This window comes from Neofelis nebulosa, chromosome 15, assembly GCF_028018385.1.
Source record: "Neofelis nebulosa isolate mNeoNeb1 chromosome 15, mNeoNeb1.pri, whole genome shotgun sequence".
NCBI classification, from domain to species: domain Eukaryota; kingdom Metazoa; phylum Chordata; class Mammalia; order Carnivora; family Felidae; genus Neofelis; species Neofelis nebulosa.
In genome coordinates, this window is record NC_080796.1 from 36,410,772 (window position 1) to 36,425,421 (window position 14,650).

The following is a 14,650-nucleotide window of genomic DNA, read 5'->3' on the forward strand; positions in this document are numbered from 1 at the left end:
AGTGCATCACGTGGAATGGATTCCATAACGTATTGTATAGCCAGCCACCATCTTTCAGGGGTCTCCCTGGTTCAATTCCACTTCTGTTTATTCACTAAGTTGACACATTTTTGCCATGAAAGCACAATGAACCAGACATCTCGCCAGGCACGAGGCATACAATATGAGCAAGACAGTTCTCGCCCAGTTAGCCTTTGCTGTGCGACAGAACTTCTCAAAACTTAGTGGCTGAGCACAACCATGATTTATTAATTTTCATGATTCTGTGGGCTGGCTGGCTGGTTCCCCTGCTGACTGCCTGGCTGGGTCGTGTGCTTGCCTTCAGCTGGAAGCTTGGCTGGGCCACAAGGTCCGAGATAGCCTCACTCTAGCGACAAGTCCAGCAGTGGGTGCAGGCTGTTGGCTGGAGTGTCTCTGTTCTCCTCCAGCTTCTTTATGCAGTAGTCCCAGGGCAGCATTCTGAGACACACACACACACACACACACACACACACACAGAGCGCAGAAGCTGCAAAGTCAAGCCCTAGCCTTGGAAGTCATATAGCATCGCTTTTATGGCATTTTGCTGGTCAAAGCAAATCACGTGAGCATCCCAGATTCGAGGTAGAGAAACAGAATTCACCTCTAAGGAGTGTACAGACCGAGATGGGAGGACTCTGTGGCCATGATCATGATTAAGAGCACTTGGGTGGCTCCCTTAGTTAAGCATCCAACTCTTGATTTCAGCTCATGTCATGATGTCACAGTGAGGTCATGAGATCAAGCCCCTCATGGGGCTCTGCACTGGCCATGGAACCTGCTTAAGATTCTCTCTCTCTTTCTCCTTCTCCCTCTGCCCCTTCCCTGCTTGCGTGCACATGTACAGGCTCTCTAGCTAAAAGAGAGAGTGCGCGCGCGCGCGCGCGAGAGAGAGAGAGAGAGAGAGAGAGGGCGTGCGTGGATTCTGGAACCAAAGACCCCCTGAGTTCATATCCTGCTCTGTCACTCGCTCAAGCGCTAGTGAAGTAGCATCGGGCAAGTTCCTTTATGTCTCATTTATCTGTAAAATGGGAACACTAACAGTTACTATTGCAGACCCCTTGAGAAGATTAAATGAGTTAACATATGTAAAACCATTAAGAGAGTGCCAGGATTGTAGGAACCAGTGAATAGAGGTTAGGTATCGGTATTAGTATTAATCCAGTCTATGTGGGACACAGAGATTCATCAATAAATTGCACGTGAAGATTAGCATTGGTGCAAAGGGCTCTGAAGGAAGGATGGAAACTAACAAGAACAAATAGCACAGGGCGAGCCGGGGAGCTGCCCCATGAAGTGGCTGTCGGCTGAAGCCTGAATGGTATGCACACGGGTCCAGATGAAGGCAGGAAGGCATCTTCAGGAGGCAGGAGCTGTGTCTACACAAGTTAAGGTGGAAGGAGCACAGGACACAAGGAATTGAAAACCCACTCTGTCCTACTTCTATTCCCTCAGCACTTAAAAGAGTTGAATATTAGTAACTCCACGTTTTGTTGACCCTTCCTTTAAAGCGCGGTAAAACCTTGGTTTGCGAATGTCATCCGTTCCGGAAACACGCTTGTAATCCCAAGCACTTGTGCATCGAAGTGAATTTTAAGAACCATTGGCTCGGTTGTGATCAGATGACATTCGGCGTCACGTGCTACCCGTATTGCAAGCCATCGCTCGTTTATCAAGTTAAATATTTTTAGAAACACTTGCTCGTCTTGTGGAGCACTCGCAGAACAAGTCACTTGCAATCCAAGGCTTTACTGTATTCTTAAAACTATCATGGAAGCAGTGGAAATGAGCCAGAAATGGTTTGTCTTCAGAGTCAGACAGACCTAGTTCCCAATTCTGCCCCTACCACTTACCAGCTGGGCAAACTTGAGCAAGCTGCTTCACCTCTCTGAATCTCAGGCTCCTCACCTATAAATGAAAACCAAAGTACTTTACCTGTATATTGCCGTGCGTAGAGTACGATATGCAAAATATTGAGCCGTCAGAGCAGACAGCGGTGGGCTTGTGTACCCGTGCTCGCCACAGCTCAGGCCTGGGTGGGAGGATGAAGTGATGGAGACTGGGAGTCTTCCGCGGTGCCTATAACTTAGGCACCGGTAAACAGTTGCTCTTATTATTATTATGGTCAGTGTTCCCTTTGTCTCCCAGCTCCCCAGTGGGGCTCTCTAAGCACCGTGTCCCCTCCCTTCTCCCAAGCCCCCTCGGTGTGACCAGCCCAGGTCTCTGCAGCCAGCTGCTGGCTCCCCGAGTGGGGTTAGCATGCTGAGACTCAACCCGCTCCAGTGCCGTGGAGACGGCTAAAGATGAATCACACAGACCAGTGCTGAAAGGAGAGGGAGGTTTAAAGCTGGAAGGTTTTAAGGGTCTGGGGCTCCCCTTCCTGGGGGCTCCTCGGTGCGCCCTACCCTTCTCCCCACTCTGTGCCCCTCACTCCCAAAAGCACCCCCTCCCAGGGCAGTGACAACGTCAAGGATGCAGCCAGCCTTTTTCTTTACCCCCTACCACTGTTCTCTCTCTCTCTCTCTCTCTCTCTCTCGCTCGCTCTCTCTTTCTCCCTCCCCCCCCCTCTTTTTTTTTAACATGCAAGTTGCCATGAAAAATTTGTTAATGAAATATTTGCTCAGAAGTCTGCTCTGGTCTAGACTGATAACCTATCTGTGTTTGAGTTTGGCTTCCCATATTCTAAATACTCATCTTCTGTCTGTTTAGCTTATTGATTGGTTTGGCAGGAAAAGAAGCCTTGTCATCAGTGACCAAGGTCAAACTAAACAAAAAGGGAAGGGTGGGGAGGAGAACGAGAGCTGAGGGGCTCTGAGGAGCTAGGAGACTTCTCCAAGTTTCCCCGAAGGGCCGACCCCCTCCCGTCGCCCCACCCCAGCCCTGGGGTTCAGTTCCGCAGGCCACAGGGAAGCCCTGCAAATGCTTCAAGGTGGGAGGTCGGCAGCTGGTGTCCACGAAGGGGACTTCTTGGACTGTCCCAGGCAGGAGTGTTAAGAGGGATGTTCACGCATATCTTGGTGAACAGAGCTGAGGGCTTCTCAGGGTGCCATTGCTGATAGTTCTGGTAAAGTCTAATTTCTCAGTAAGGTGCATTTGTTAATTAAAGGAACGAGAGTTGCTAAATTAGCAAAAATAAAGCACAAATTCATGCCCCCAAACAAACATTGATAACCCACAGCACTTAGGACTCTCTTGGGATCTGAATGTACTACTTACCGGTTTTGCTTCTGCCCCGCCGTCTTAATCATGTCTCTGGAGGCTGATGACTGAGGTGGCGGTCCAGGAGCCTAGACAGGCTGGGCCATGGAGGGGTGCCTGGGTGTGTGGAAAGGCGCCGGGGTGGGGCCGGAATCCTGCTTCCACCGCTATCAGCGGTGTGACCAGGGCAAGCTTACTTCGACTTCCTGCGCCTCAGTTTCTTCATCTGTCAAACATAGGTCATACTACCTACCTGAGAGTTGCTATGAGGAAGAATGAGATAGCTTCTAGAAAGTGCCATGCATGCTCAGAGATCTAGAGGAAACTCTCTGGGATCATGTATCTCCTACAGGGACGTCACGAGGCAGACCCTCCACCCCACCACTGCCGTGTGGGGAGACTGAGTTACCAAACCTCATTCCCTGGCTCGCTGCCTGGGGGTCATGGAGATGCACCAGGTATTCTGGGCACTGGAAATGCAGGTACAATTAAGGCACAATCCTAGCTCTCCAGGAGCTTCTGATATTTGCTGGGGGGGGGGGGGGGGGAAGCACAGAAACATGGAAAGTAAATGGTCACAGACACTGGGACTCGAAGGACAGCTGAAAACACAATGGAGGAGTGACCATTTCTCCCTGGTGGGCGGAGGAGGGAGGGAGAGTCCGGAAAGGCTTCTCAGAGGACGTTTTGAATTAAGTGGTGCTTACCAGGTGGACCAGGGAGAAAGTGAGCGAGGGGAACAATGACATCAAAAAGTGGCCTGCACAGCCTGTTCTGAGATGGCAGGTGGCTCCTGCGGCTGGAGGGCTGGGTGGGGACAAGTGAAGTGACAGGCTGAGGCTGGAGAGGGTAGTGAGGGACTGGGGCTGCCTGCAGGGAGTGCAGGAGTGTGTGGGGGTCAAGAAATAGAGGCAGTGAGTACGGACTCCTCGCCAGAAATGCGTCTGCTACTGCAAGGAGGATGGTCAGGCACCAGTTATCGAAAGGATGTTGTCAGAGACTTTTTTTTTTTCAAGTATGAGACTTAAAACACACTCATAGGCTACATGGAAGGAACCGGCAAAGAAGGGGACGTTGAAAACATCACAGGGAGAGGAAGGACTCAGTCAGTGGAGCCAGATGCAGGGCCAGGAGTCACGGGAAGGGAGGGGATCAAGGCCCCAGAGCGAGGGTCTGGCGCAGGGGCGATGCCTCTTCCTCGAGCCTGGAGGGACAAAATGAGAAGGTGGGTTGCAGGAGGGAAGGCCTCGCGGAGAAGGCCTCGCAGAGAGGCCGGAGCTTTGGTGCTTGCTTCTCAGAGCTCTGCGTTGCTCTGAGCTACAAGGTTATCTGCTGAGCAAGAGAGGCTGGGATGAGGGAGGAGAGTGGAGAAACCAGGCAGTGTTTTACTGGGAGCTGGGGGGGCAGACGGGAAGGGGTTTATCTGGTTGCGTTAAAATGTGCCCTGGAACCTAAGGGCCCAGCTGAGGCCACAGATCACCACCCGCCGTGGCCCCAAGGCACCCGTTTGGGGGACTACTTCCTCTGAACTCAGTTGAGAGAAGGCGTGATGCAAATGATTCGTTGGACTGAAGCAAGGAGGAGCTTCTGCAGGATTGTAAGCCACTGAGGGCGCTGGGGAGAAGACGGCGGAAGGGATAGATCCTAGGGCTGGCCAGAGAAGTGAAGCCCCCTCGGGAGATTAACAAGAAAAAGTCAGGAGACAGTGGGTCTCCATGACTTCAAACAGCAAGTGGGCCGGGAGCAGGGACGGAGCCCAGTGGTGGGCAGGAAGACGGGACAGCAGAGTCATATCCTGGGCTTTCAGAGGAGGGCGGAGAGTTCCAAGGGCTGACAAAGCCCAGTGTGTGCCCTGAGAGCAAGCAGGGGCCACAGTGGAGTCAGAATGAAACTTGCCCATCTCTGGAATGTCAATGCTCAGCGCTGGGACGCGGGGAAGATCACCCTGGGTGATTCATTATTTAACAGGGCAGGATTCAGAGAGGGAGTGCACTCAAGTTTTGAAAAACATCTCATTCTGTGCTTAGCCCACGGATTCCAAAAATGTCTGCCGCGGGGAGGTGCCCGCGGTACCACTGAAAGTGAGAGGGAGACCTTGTACACTGATTAAGGCCATGGTTCCCAAACCGTGCACCCAGGCACCCCAGGGCGATGCCGCAAACTCACCAGGGGCTCTGGGAGATTTCTGATTTTCAAAGAAGCACAGCAACATCTGCCAGACGCTACACAAACCATATAGTTCGAGGTTGTTCACAGTTTCAAGATAGATGGTGCTATGCTCCTTTCGGTGACATCATAGCTGTGAAAAGCTAGACTTTAGTGGTTGCTGCGATAAAAAGCAAATACTGAGTAAACAGCAATGCAGAAAGAACAGGAAATGACAGTGCTGTGGTCCAGTCTGCCTTGAAGATTTGAGAAGTTGGGCAGTAGTCGAAAGTCACAAGCACCTGTGAGTAAGTGTGGTTATGTAGGCGTGAAATAGCTTCGAATTCATGTCACTTCAACTCATGTGTATTATTTTTTCAAATGGCTACTAAATGATTAGGACATAGCTATTTATTGTTTGGGCCATTGAACAGATGGAACTTTGGGGTATTTATTTCGACCTCAGGACACCACGAACCATATCACTGAGGCCCTAAGGATGCTGTGAACCTTCAGGTTAATGGATTACCCACACTTGGGTTTCCAATGCAACTTTCTTAAATCACAGAAAGTTAGAGTTGGAAGGAACCTGAGAGCTGATTTAGAACAATCTCTCACAGAGGACGCAGCCAAGCAAGGATAAGGAGTGTTGTCAAAGGTGATCAGTTTCGGGTATACGTAGAATAAGAACTCCAACGCAGGTCTCCTCCTTCCCTGTCTGACGTGCCCTCTGCTGAAAACAAGTAGCTTAATCCACTCATACCATTTGTGCAATAATAATCACTCATTCATTTTCTCTGGAAACCCGATTTATAGACGTGAAAAGTGCCAACTCAGGAACGTGCAGATTGTTCCTCGCTGGTGTGAGCCAGTACTGATACCCGTTCTTATTAACAGGGACACGTCTTCCCTTGCTGACACCCTTCAGGACCCTGTAAGTTGAAAGCAACCTCTTTTGATGGAGTGAGACTGAATTCTGGAAATGAAATCGGTAGACTCTGTAGATTCTAGAGGGCCACCTTCCCAAAACTTTTCTAATCTTCCCAGTTTGGGATATTGTTGAAAATAGAACCCGCCCAAGCACGTAGAGAACAATGAAGCTGCTCAGGACACGAATGTAGGCAGTCAGCGGGGCTCAATCACTAGCTCCTGCACAGAAACTTCGATGGCTCTCGGATTCAAATTGTGCTTCAGAAATATCATGAATGTGTGGCTCGTGGGTGGCTCAGTAGGTTAAGCATTCGACTTGGGCTCAGGTCATGATCCCATGGTTCCTGGTTTCGAGCCCCTCAGTGGGCTCTCCCCTGTCAACACAGAGCCTGCTTTGGATTCTCTGTCCCCTTCTCTCTTTCTCTGTCTCTCCCCTGCTCATGCTCTCTCTCTCTCAAAAATAAATAAACATTTTTTTTAAAGAGGGGTGCCTGGGGGGCCCAGTTGGTTAAGCATCTGACTCTTGGTTTTGTCTCAGGTCCTGATCTCAAGTTTGCGAGTTCAAGCCCCACATCAGGCTCTGCACCGATAGTGCAGAGCCTGCTTGGGATTCTCTCTCTCTCTCTCTTTCTCTCTCTCTGCTCCTCTCCTGCTCGTTCTCTCTCTCCCTCTCTCTCTGTGTCTCTCTGTCAAAAATGAATAAATAAACTTTTAAAAAATCTTAAAAAAAAAGAAATACTATGAATGAGAACACATTATTCTGAGTCACATTGTCTAAGCCGATGAACTAGCTGAAGTCCCTCTCCCATGAACTGAGGGAGATTGGTTGCTTTCTCCAGGATCCCTGATGACTCCTGGGAGAGTTCAGGCAGGCGCCGGGGGTGGGCTCGGTTTCTGTCCTCTCCCCCCTTCCTCCTGCCCGGGGCAAGGGTTGTGTGCCCGCTGCACCTTGCCTCCCCTCTTGCTTCTCTCTGTTGTGTCATCTGCCTGATAGCCCCGCCTGGAAGACACACCTTCTAATTAGCTCCCCAAGGCAATGCCTGTATCAGACCCAGACTAACAGTAAGGGGCCGGGGGCCCACACAGAACAGGAACCAGCTGAAATGTGTATGTTCGGAATCACTGGCTGGAAAAGTCACCAGCCATTCCTCCCCACAAGGCTTTCTCGCTGGCCTGGTCCCCAGCTTCCAGCTTTCTACCACCTTCCACATCTTCCCCTGGTCTGCAGGCCCCTTCTGCTACCTTCTCGTCCCCAGTGAAGTCTCTCATCCCACGCAGAAAATTCCACGTTGCTCTCACCTTGATAATTAGAGAATGTATTCCTTTTGTCACTAAAGTAGCTCGGGTCCTGGGTTCCCACAACCAAGTGGTTGCATCCAAACAAAGTAAGGTACCGACACCGCTTCCTGGAGTTGTTGTTCTTCTTCCTTTTTTCTTTAAATCTTTTAATGTTTATTTATTTTTGAGAGAGAGAGAGAGAGAGACAGAGCGTGAGTGAGGGAGGGGCAGAGAGAGAGGGAGAGAGAGAGAGACACAGAATCCGAAGCAGGCTCCAGGCTCCGAACTGTCAGCACAGATCCTGATGTGGGACTTGAACTCACAGACCACGAGATCGTGACCTGAGCCGAAGCCAGACGCTCAACCAACTGAGCCACCCAGGTGCCCCTGGAGTGGCTCTTCCTTAGCGTTTACCGCAAATCATGCAACAGGGTTGCTTTAAAATATTCAAAATTTCCCAGGTTAGAGGCTCTACTTCGCAGGCTACCCAGGTTAGAGGCTCTACTTCGCAGGCTAAAAGCAGCCGTATGAGAAACAAAGGGATTTTCAAAACCCCAGCTTCGGGGGCCACTGCCTTTGTTTCTCCCTCAAGCTACCGGAGCCCCTGTTTGCGAAGACCGACTGAGTCGTCTCTGACAGTCTCAGACCCAGAACCGACCCCCAGGAGTGTGGGCTCATTTCTTTCCAGTTCAAGATCGTGGGAGGTGTGAACCGGAGGCTGCAGCGGCCGGCCAGGCATCTGGGAGCTTTATTTCGATAAGTCGGTGCTGCTGTTGACACATGAAGCTTCAGTGGCCTGGCCAAATTGCTCAAATATAAACCCAATTTCCGATTTGCAGGGTTGGGTGGGCTAACAAATTGTATCAGAGGCTTTGCACCGAAGCCTTTAAGAAAACGGAGCTATTGCCACGAACCCGTGACTCCCTACCCCTCCCTCTGCCTCTTCTACCTCCTTGCTGTTATTAATACACAACCTGGCGAGCAACAAACCTTACCCCGGGGAAGCGGATGACACAGAGGCGGGGCGACTACTCGGGGACAAAAGCTAATGATAGCAATACTAGATACATTTTGAGGATGCTCTCTCTTTGGTCCCGGCACCCTTCTGCACACGGTCTCAGTGAATTCTCACAACAGGCCTAAAAGGTAACTACTATCATTATCCCCGTGTGTCAAGATAATTTTGTGAAATGCCATTTACCACTGGAGTTTTCGCCCGTTAATGGCTTTTGTTTAGCTGGTCAGCCTCCACTTGCTTCTAAAATACACCTTGCCGGGGCGCACGGTGGCTCAGTTGGTTAAGTGTCTGCCTTCGGCTCAAGTCATGATTTCGCAGTTGGTGAGTTCGAGCCCCGTGTCAGGCTCTGTGCTGACAGCTCAGAGCCTGGGGCCTGCTTTGGATTCTGTGTCTCTCTCTGTCCCTCCCCTGTTCACGCTCTCTCTCTCTCTCTCTCTCTCTCAAAAATAAAATAAACATTAAAAAAATTTTAATACACTTTCCCATGCAAAGCCCTTGGAATAAGATTGCTAGAGCAAAACAAAAACAAAAACGAAACAAAACAAAAGCAAAAGCAAACAAGAGAATGTTCTTAGCATCTGAACTTTATAACTTATGTCTACTCCGAACATAAGATTTGGAATTTAGATATGACTACTTTCCCTTGTAGTTTGAGAGGAACTCAGGACAGAGGGAGGTCTAAGGGACCAGAAGTGGCCTCGCAGCTGGCTTGTGAAGGATGGAGAATGGCAGGTGTAGACCGTCGGCCAGTGAAGACTGTGGGTGTCCCTGCAGCTACCAGTAGGATGGATGCTAATGTGTTGGGTCCGTGTATCTTCCTGGTTTACTACTCACCGGGTAAAAGTTCAGGGTTGTTTTTTTTTTAATTTATTCTAAAATTTCCTTCACGAACAAACCCCTCTGCAGCCTTGCTACTCAAAGCGTGGTCCGGGTATCAGCGTGGGCATCACCTTGTATTTCGTTCGAAACGCCAAGTCTGTGGCCCAACCCCGGACCCACAGGACCAGAGTCTGCAATTGAACAGGCTCCCCGGGGAATTTCAAGTGCACATTCAAGTTGATGAGGCACCTCCACGGTTTTCAATTCTCTACCAGAAACAAAACCCAGTGTGCCAGCCTCAGCCCAAGAGACTCTGCTTAGTTAGTGGAAGAATGGGCTGGAGAATTCTGATGTGCCCTCAGATCTGAACACCGCCTCTCTTTCTCTCTTTGCCCTTAGTCAGTTTAGTTATTATTCTTTGTGTTATGCTGGTTAAGAGAAGAAACTTGGAATAGAATACCGTTGAGTATGAATGTTGGCTAAAGTGGAATTTCTGGTCCTGACACTTTCTCTGCTTCTGGGCTCAGCACCCACCCTCTTCTTCTGGGGAGCCGTTTCCTTGCCCCATTCACACCGTTTGCTTTCAGTGGAAGCTGCCAATCACAGTGCCATTCAAAGAAGATGATATTAGTTCCTCTCTGAAAGCAAGGCTATGAGATGTAAGGCCTGAGCAACTGGCTGCCCTGAGCCCTGATAAGCAGAGAAAGCTGGTCTGAGAAATGAGGCTGACCCTCTGGAGGAGCAAGGAAACCTCCAAAGCAGTTTCTGCTTGTTCTGGAGGCCAGCGGCTTCTCTGCCTCCCCAGAGTTCTGCTGGCCTAACTACTGAATTCCTTGTCCAATTTAAGTCTTTCGGGTTTTTACCACTTACAATCATGATAATACCCAGTCTGTGATCTTCAACAGTTAATGAGGTACAAGCCCCAGTTTCCCCATCTGCATAACATGGACACAGAGTATTCTCAAGGTTAAGTAAGATATTTACACGAAATACTTTGAACAGAGGAGACACGCACATTGTGAGCTTTTACTTTTCTCGATTTTCCTTGAGATGTATTTCCAATGTAAGTTCTATGAGTTTACTAATGGAATAATGGATGCTTTTTCATTTGTTTTCAATTTTCTTCTTAATGCCCAGAATTTACATATGTAAAATATATATATATATATGTGTGTATATATATATAAACATTTGGCCAAGAATATGGAGGGTATGGACTGTGGGAGGAGGTGAAGGATATATCTTTCTTATGTTGCTTTGGTCTTGCACTATTGAATGGACCTCATCTGATAAGTTCATCATGTGACAAATAGAGGTTGGATTCTTGTCCTCTGAAAAGGCTTATGTATAATTGCTTATACTGGCACTCTCCTGTTTTTTTCTGTGCCCCCCTCTCCTTCCTATAAACCCAGCTTCATGAGACCTTTCTGAAAACTACCCGTCTAATCTTAGGGCTTGGGGCAAGGGAGTGAGCATTGGCTGTTTTAGTGACAGCACCATTAAGCCACCTCACGTTTCTAAATCTCAGTGGCCCCATCTGTAAAAGGGAGGCATTGGATTGGCTGAGTTTCATGGTTACTTCCTACTCGAACTTTCTGTGATCTGGCTACTTACTTGGTATCGGTGAGATCCCTTGTGCTTATGACGTCCTCCCTGCCACACTGAGTAATCGTCTTCTCTTTCAGTTCAGTCATCTTAAGCATGTGCTCTTAAGCATCCAGACAGGAAAAAGGGAAGGGGTTAAAGGTCTAAGAAAACAAAAAACAAAAAACAAAAAAACAAAACAAAACAAAAAAAGGGCAGTGGCTAGCTGAGTCTACACCCACCTCCCTCTTAAACTGCTTTCTTGGAAGCCATACTCCATGACTTGTTTTCACATCTCATTGGCAGAAACATGTCACATTGTCACCCTTGTCCATAAGGGATTCTGGAAAACGTAACTAGTCACAATTCTCTTTGATAAGAAGACTACAAATGAAAACTGTAGTAAAGTACCTGTTTTCTCACCCATCAGAGTGCCAAAAATCAAAATGTTTGATAACACTGTGTTGGAAAACAGTGTGAGTAGAAAGGAAACCTCAAGAATTGTTGTGGGCATGTAAATTTGTACCATTTCTATGGAGGTCAATTTAGCAACATTTATCCAAATCACAAGTGTCTTTTGACCCACTTCTAAGAACTTATCCTACAGACATCCTCACCTGTATGTAAAATGATATATGTAAGTATTTACGCCTTATAGAAATACTTGCGGTTGTCCACTAGGAGTAGACTGATTAAATAAATTATGCTCATTCATACAACGGAGTATCATGAGGCCGTTTAAAAACTCCAAATGAGGGGTTCCCGGGTGGCTCAGTCAGTTGAACATCCAACTTCGGCTCAGGCTATGATCTCACCATTTGTGGGCTCAAGCCCCGCATTAGGCTCTGTGCTGACAGCTCAGAGCCTGGAGCCTGCTTCGGATTCTGTGTCTCCCTCTCCCTCTGCCCCTCCCCCACTTGTGCTTTGTCTCTCTCTGTCTCTCTCTCTGTCTCTGAAAAATAAAGAAAAATGTTAAAAAAAATTTTTAAAAACTCACATGGAGGAAATTCTTTTTCTACTGAATATGAAATGCTCTGACAAATATATTTTAAGAAAAATCAGTAAATTAAAGCACACATACATAAGAGACATGTATGTACATAGAACATGTAAGGGACATATATGCACACATATATACATCTGTTTATAAAAGCAGAGAAGATAAAATTATATGTGTGTGTGCATTTGCTTGTGTATGCTTAAAGTATCTCTAGACGGATACATAAGAAACTGATAATATTTATTCCCTGTGGAAATAGAAATTTTGATATCGATACTAGACAAAAACACTACAAGAAAAATGTTATAAGCAATTTCATTTATAAATATAGGTGTCAAACTTCTAAATAATTTATTAGCAAATTAACTCTTTGTTCAATTCAATATTTCTGTGTAAAAAAGAAAAAAAATCACCACGGCACAGTAACCTAAGAGAGCAAAGATGGTTCCATTTTAGAAAACAATTAATAGGTTTATGCAATCTGAATAAATGCTGAACAATCGTTTGATAAAGTTCAATATCCATTTGTAATTTAAAAAAAAAATATATTACCCAGGATACCTGGGTGGCTCAGTCAGTTGAGCGTCCTACTTTGGCTCAGGTCATGATCTCGCAGTCCATGGGTTTGAGCCTCGTGTCGGGCTCTGTGCTGACAGCTCAGAGCCTGGAGCCTGCTTCAGATTCTGTGTCTCCCTCTCTCTTTGCCCCTCCCCTACTCTCTCTCTCTCTCTCTCTCTTTCAAAAATAAATAAACATTAAAAAAATTTTTTTAATTATTACTCAACATAAAATCACCTTCCTGAACTTGATTAATACTATCTACTGGAAATCTATAGCAAGCATTACACTTGATGGTGAAACATTAAAAGAATTCCTAATGAAATTGAAATAAAACAAAGATTGTTTCTCTCTTCTCTACATTTAACATTATACTGGGACTCCTAGTTAACACAAAACACACACACACACATGCACTAAGGAGGAAAAGAGAGAGATATGGAATAAAAGAAATAAAAAGTCATTATTTATGGAAAATATGATCATATACCCCATAAATATATAAAGGTTTAATTAAAAAACTGCTGGAACTAATAAATACATTTAGTAAAACCCTGGATACAAGATAAGTATAAAAAAAATCAATAGTATTCTCATATATCTACAATAATCAAGGATAAAATAAAAATAGAGGGGCGCCTGGGTGACTCAGTCAGTTAAGCGTTGAACTCTTGGTTTCAGCTCATGTCATGATCTCACAGTTCATAAGATCGAGTCCCACATTGGGCTCTGTGCTGTTAGCTTAAGATTCTCTCCCTCCCTCTCTCTCTGCCCCTCTCCCACTCATCCTCTCTCTCTCTCTCTCTCTCTCTCAAAATAAATAAACTTTAAAAAACTAAAAATATTGGAAACAATACCCTTTAAAATATCTATAAAATTATACAATATCTGGGAATATATTTCATAAAATGCCCACACATCTCCATGGAGAAAAAGCTATAAAGCTTTCCAGGAGAACATAAAAGGAGACTTGAATAAATGAAGGTATACACCATGTTCATAAATAAGATGACTCGAATACAGTATTTATAAAAATTCTCCCCAAATTAACCTATAAATTTAATGCACTTCAATATCCCCCAAATTGGTTGATTCTATAATTTATATGAAAGAATATAAATGCCAGGAATATTAAGGGCAATTTTGAGAAAGAAAAATGGTTAGGAAAGTCACTGGCTTATTACTTACTAAAGCATATTATAAAACCACATTCATTAAAATAATATAATATTTTGAAAGAACAAATGAATAGGTCAGTGGAACTGAATATAATTCTAAAACAAAGCATTGTTGGGGTGCCTGTGTGGCTCAGTCAGTTAAGTGTCGATTTTGACTTAGGTCACGATCTCCCAGTTTGTGAGTTCGAGCCCCACATCAGGCTCTGTGCTAACAGCTGAGAGCCTGGATCCCGCTTTAAATTCTGTGTTTCCCTCTCTCTGCCCCTCCCCCACTCGTGCTCTGTCTCTCTCTCTCTCTCAAAAATAAACATTAAAAAGTTTTTTAAACAAAGCATTGTGTATATGGAAACTTAGTAGTTGATAAAATCAGCAGATAAAATAAAGTATAATAAATGGTGTTGGAAAAAATGGCAACATATTTAGGAAAAAATACTAAGCTACATCCCTAACATATATCATTCACAAAAAATAATTCTAGTGAATAACATGTATAAATATAAGAAAGCAAACATATGAGTATTAGAAATAATAGGTGAATATAATAGCGACCTTGGAGTTAAAAAGCCCATCCTAAAAAAAAAAAAAAAAAAAGTTACCAAAAACAGAAGTCAAAGGAAAAGGTTAATAAATTTGACTAATTTATCAAATTTATATTCTTGATTACATTAAGAACATTAGCTATGAACAATTTAAAACCAAACACAGGAGGAACTCAAGGGTAAAACGTATTCGTCACATAGAAAATAACCAAAGCCTTCCGATTCAGGATAACAATCTCCTACGATTAATAAGGGGGAAAAACCTAGGAATTAAAAGAGTCATAAGATATGAATATTATTCACAGAAGAAAATACGTGATGGGAATTGATAACGTGAAAAGGCACTCAATCTCACAAATACCCATAGAAATGTGCATTCAAACAA